This window comes from Caloenas nicobarica, chromosome 10 (assembly GCF_036013445.1).
Source record: "Caloenas nicobarica isolate bCalNic1 chromosome 10, bCalNic1.hap1, whole genome shotgun sequence".
Lineage (NCBI taxonomy): Eukaryota > Metazoa > Chordata > Aves > Columbiformes > Columbidae > Caloenas > Caloenas nicobarica.
In genome coordinates this window covers 13620851-13626850 of record NC_088254.1, presented here as the reverse complement: position 1 = coordinate 13626850, position 6000 = coordinate 13620851, and positions in this window count along the sequence as shown.

The following is a 6000-nucleotide window of genomic DNA, read 5'->3' as shown; positions in this document are numbered from 1 at the left end:
CATCCTGGCACCCACCATGGTCATCACCCCCAGCATCACCATGGCCACACAGCCTCTGAGGACTCTCCTCAATGCCATATCTGTGTTTTGCACATTGGCTTCACTGCACAGAGCATCCTGCTGCTGCTTTGCTGTGGGTTAACCCCAGTAGGCAGCTCAGTCCCACACACCCACTTGCTTCCTATGGACTGGAGAAAGAGAGTATGTGGATGGGAGAGGGCCAGAAAGAACATGTAGTGGTGATATCTGGAGAAAAGTACCTTCACGGAGGAGAAAAATGTTCATGGGTAAAGAAAGGCAGTAAGATTTGGATGTGGCCGAGGTAAAAGAGGTGGGGGGAGATAAGACTCATTTCATAGATTTGAGTCACTGAGTGTTTGATGATACTGACCATGGGAATAGAGGAGGATGATCAGAAGAAAGCTTGAGAGGTGACATCACGGCAAAAATGCTGAGAGTTTTCCTACTGATTTCAACAGAGTTGGGACGACATTCCAGTCGTTCAGTCTGGATTATGTTAAAGAAGAAACTCCTGACCGAATTATTAATTAATTCCTTGGTTTTCTTCCTGTGATAACACCTATGCATCACACTGCATTACACCAGGTGAGATTCAGAGCTTGGGTTCTGGAGCTGTGAATTCCAGAGAAACAGGTACATCCCAACATCAAACTGCTGCCCCTGAGAGGGGTTTTACGGAACAAAACAGTCACAATCTCAAGAGGTTGCAGCTAGCCACATTATTTCTTTCTGTTCCCTGGCTTCTGGCACTGTCATTCAGGTGACACAAAAGTGAAGTTAAAAAGATCCTTAAATAAATATGTTCTGTTGTCCATGTCAGGTTGTAATTATTCATGAAGTCACATTCCAAAAGGCACTTTGATGAATGTACCAGAGGGCATGTGAGAGAAATCCTTTTCTCCAGTATTTATGAGGGGAAACTACGATGGTGTAAGTGTCATGTATCTGGCACTAAATTTATTTTTCCTGTCAACTCTCAACATATTTCTCACCCAATAAATTTCTGAGGCTTTAGATGGCACATTTAAAATATTTCTCTAGAGGAGAAATATCTGTTGCAGGTTTTCTTTCCTAGGTATTATGGCTTTATAGCTTTAGAGATCACAGTTTCTCACCTGGCCATTTGAAGAGGCATTTTATAGATTAGCATATCAAATGGAGATGAGAACTCATTAGTTTCATTGTAATGAGTGATGTCTCTACCAAACACTTAAAATTATGGGAACAGCAAAGTAGACTGTGCAACTTCTGTCTGACAAGATCATCTTCATATCACAGGTAATGTTTGCTGGATATTAATAGAAGTACTAGATTTTGACAAGTGTTTCTCAACAAATGGCTGCTAAAGCATCTCACATGCCACAAGAGAAAATTCAAAGAACAGTGAAGCTGTAAAGTCAGGTAGTCAAATGTTGGTAAACACTGAGGCTTCGGTTGCTGGTGCAACTTTAATTCTACTGTCTTCTTGGGAGGTTTGTGACAGAATCATTAATAATCCCTTTTCTGGGTTGGTTTGGTTGTTTTTCCCCCCCAATACAAAATGTCAGGCTGGTTACACTTACAGACTCTGGTAGGTCATTGAGTCCAATACCTTTGAATGCAGTGTCAAGATTTCCACATAAGCTGACGAGTTAATGATGATACAGTAACAGATCATTAACTAACAGATCATTAGTCTTTGCATGGAGAAGTTACCAGCAGAGAATGATACTGAGCCGCAGAATTTTGTGAGATAATGTGTGGGTTTTCTTCATGTATTCTAAGGTATTCTGAAATCTCTGTGTTCTTATGATTGTGGCAGCTTTCACCTCTGTATTCAAACCCCTTTCTGCTTTTCTCACTTCTTTCCCAGGCTTTAGCTCCTGCTCCCCTTCCAGCTTTTCCCAGTTCTCTGTGCGTGCAGGTCTGGTCACTCCGCTCTGATACACGGCCCAGATACTCGCAGGGACACAGCCATGCTTTCCTCTCATGAGCTTTGCTTCCACAGTCATCTCCAGTCATGAGCTGAATCACATTCACTTTAGCCTAGAGCATGTTTAGTCCAGACAGAACATCTGAGACTTGTTTATCAAACCCTATTGAGCATATAGGAATGCTTTTCAGTCTTGCAACTTGGCTTCATTTTTATGGATATTCTTAGGATAATAAGAGGTACCTGGCAATTTGGTAATTTTACATTTATTCCTTCTACTGTCATTGTCAGAAGAGTTTTGATTTTTAGTCACACAATCATCACGGAAAATTTCAATTCTAATTGTTCCATTAAGAAAAATATACAAGCAACGGAAAACAAAGGTTTGAATTTGAAATTGTTAAGCAGCATTAACTGTAGGCATCTTTTGTTTGCTGTAGCTTTAGTTGAAATGCCTGTAGAGAACAAGGAATGGCAGCAACGCATACTTGCTAATAACATTTCCATCCCAGACAAACCTTTCCAGCTGACAGTGGAAGGCTCCCAACCAGGGAGGAAGTTAATTTTAACGGAAGTGCTACGATCTTTTCTGCCTCTAGGATATGTGTTCACACCTCTGCAACATGTAAAGCAATCACCTTAAAGATCATCTAATTTAATATGATTAGGAGACCATTCCAGTGTATAACATAAGAAGATTCATGGAACTGAGCATAGATAACTCGCTCCAGCTATGATACACACCCTTCTCCCCTCTAAGCTTATTACAGAGAAAGCTTGAGATCCCCCAGTGAGCTTCTTATCTCCAGTAATTAAGAATATCCTAATAGGCATGCTAAGTGCCTTTCTCTGCACGTCAGGATGGACATATAACATCATGGCCTCTTTCTGCCTGACATGAAGTACCTCTGTGATTGCAGACAGTGCTCTCAGACATGCCTTGCACAGGGGAATGGCTCAATTGTGACTCAGAACAATTTCCTATTAAAATATTTAACAGACAAGCACTAGCTTACTGTGGACATAAGCAAAATACTAATCATCGTAATCATCACTGATACATTTTTACATACAGGAAAAGGAAATGCAGAAGGAAAGAAAACTATACTGGCTATAGATAGATATAAGTAAAAATGAATCATTTTATTTCAGTATCTTACAGTAAAATTGATTATACAAGTGGCCATGCTGCAGAGCATTTATAGTCTGATCGCAGAAGGGCTTTGAGTGGGGAAAGCAGAAATTGTAAAGTGGCCAGGGACAGAATTTCAGAGGCAAATATAATAATCTGTGTGGCTTCTACAGACACAATATAGGCAGCATCCCACAAAATGGCAAGTGCAAGATAGCAGCATGAATAGGGTCCACGTACAAGACAGTTTGCATACAAATGTTCAATTTATGTGTGCAAAACTATGATCATGGAGTATTTCATGCAAAACTTATGTATGTTTAAAAATTTATTCATGACTTTGGAGGGTGCTTTTGAAATTAGGCCTTTTATGTCCACATGCTCTTTTCTTAAAGATTGATCCACAGTTTTGAATCGATGGAATTATTTCTGTATGAAAATTGTCAACCAGGAATGTAGCTATTTTTCTCCTCATATGAATAGGGGGAAATGATCAGGACGGGCTTAAAGCTTCTCAGTAGCTTAAGAACACCGTTTCCTAGGAATTATTGGGAAAGCAAAATTCAGTGGTGTGGTAGTGGCTTCAAAACAGTTCCCTCAGATACCATCTGTCCTGGGTGGACTCAGGGTTTCACTCCTGACCACACTCCTGGCCCTGCCACCTCCCTGCACGGTCCTGCTGGGCCTTTGCTCCCGTCCCCTCCTCGTACTTGTATACGCTGCCTTGCTCTGGAAACACAACATCTGTCTGGTACGATAAGAAGTGAGAGGGAACTCGGTCTTATCGTTTTGGGGAGCTTAGGGCGAAGGAGAGAGCCAACCCTGCTGCAGGTCTCCCTTGCTCAGTAAGGACATGGTGTTGCTGCCTCTGTGACCTGCTGCTCTTTGTGCCCAAACCAGACTCAGCTGTTGACTTCTGTAAAAGATCTGCCCTATATACATGTAGCGTACACATTAGCAAGCCTCCGCACTCCTTCATTCACTCTTGTGATCTGAAATTGCTCTTGAAGTGTTTGGAAGACACCCTCTTCACGCATTTTTCCTACTTCTGTGTAGAAGGGGTAGACGAGCTCCTCGCTGTAATAGAAGAGAAAGGAACAGAACACAGGTGACATGGCACAAGATCACAGGCTTTGTACGCTGTGACGAGTGGCTGGCGGGGTTATGCGCACTAAGAAACTCCTTTGCTGTTTGTGCTGAGGTGGCTTTCCGTGTTGTTAATGTGTGTAATGTTTGGTTTGGTTTTTCATCTATCAGTAGGGAAATTTGCTTTTTCTTCCCCATCCTTTCTCAGCATCTTAACCATGGCTTGATGGAGGAACTGTCTGTAAAGTGTGTTTAAGAGTCTGCAGCTGGCCAAACCTGAGTAGAGTTCTTATCCTGGCAACTCATTTATCCTTTGCAGCCTATACACAAGAGAAAAAGAGAGCTGCATCCTTGCATGTCCATGGGATGAGTTTTCTTCGGAGTTCCAGTATGTGATTATCTTCACTGCAGACTAGCAACATTATTCATTCACTGCATGCTCTGCAGACACCAATGCTGGGACAAACGGAAGTGAAAAAAGTGGACATTTCAATTAGATGTTTCAATTCAGTATCTAGTCACATTGAATTTCGCTGTTCTGGCATTAGCAACACATTATTGCATGGATGTGTATATAATGTGTACTGTTTCCTTTTGGAAGAAATTGGCATACATCCTGTCCCTTTCTGATTTAAGGTCACTAAATAAGTTACTAGAAAGAGCTATTTATATCTGTAGATGAAAGTATTCCAGAGATAAGGCTGGTTTGGGGAGATAGTAAAGGTATGGGAGGTGAGACAAAACACACAGGACTATTTTGGATGAACTCTGAGTCCACAGCTCCTGTACTCAGATTTTATATCACATTTTTCTGAAGGGAATTTAAGCTGAAATGAGGCATCAGTTTAAAGGGATGCAAAATCCTATCTGATGTGAAAGTGAAAGTGAGCTGTTTGGCCACATGTCTATACTGAAGGTGGCTGCATTGGCAACCCTGTCACTGATCTCGGTACTTCAGAAACAGATAATGGCATTGAGCACAGTGCCAGCTAATCATCTAAATGTTCATCCAGCTTCTTGGATTTTTTTTTCCATTGCTAGGTTGCTACTGATATCCAAGCTAATGGTTTTACAGCAGCGCTTCCCCCAGCAGAGAAGGCCTTCTCCTATTTTACGATCCAGAGTGACAAACTTTATTGACTCGGCTACTACCAACAGCAGCATTTGGGTACAAGAGCCACATCCGGGGACACCATAAACAGTAAGAGTCTTCTTGGTCCTGTTCCAGCCCAGGAACAGGTGCTAGAAGAAGTGTTCCTTTTTCTCTCTGCCATTGCCAGCTTTTACAGACTGGTAGTGTTCTCTATGGGCCATCTACTCCCTCCCTGAAATGTAACCATCCAGCCTTCAGCCACCTGATTTCCTTATCAGCGGGAAGTGCCTGCAGCCAGGTGAGAAGCACCCAGCCAGAGCTGTCTCCCTAACCCCAAAGGAGACAGTTGCTGTCTTGCATGTTGGAATAGCTGGGGAACCCACTCCTACAGTCCCAGCCAAACCTGCAGAAAAACCTTTCCTAAACTTTTTCAATTGTGGCCCAGCTTGCAGGTGCCTCCTAGTTTTGATCCTCTAGACAATACTTCAGTATAATAGATGTCAATAATAATTGATTTCTGAACATTACAACTTAACTGGTGACATTTTGGTAAAAGCAGCGATATCTGGGATTTGGATTTGTGAGTTCCCACTGCTTCCTTTCGACAGCGATGCATGTTTGTAAAAGCTGGCGCCATTTGGCAAGAGCCAGGACCCAAGTACCCTCTGAGGGGATGCCCCTGTTGCAAATTTAAGCAGATCGCAGGTCCAGGTCTTTGTGGCTGTGGGGTTTTTTGAGTTTTAGGCTGAGAAGGAA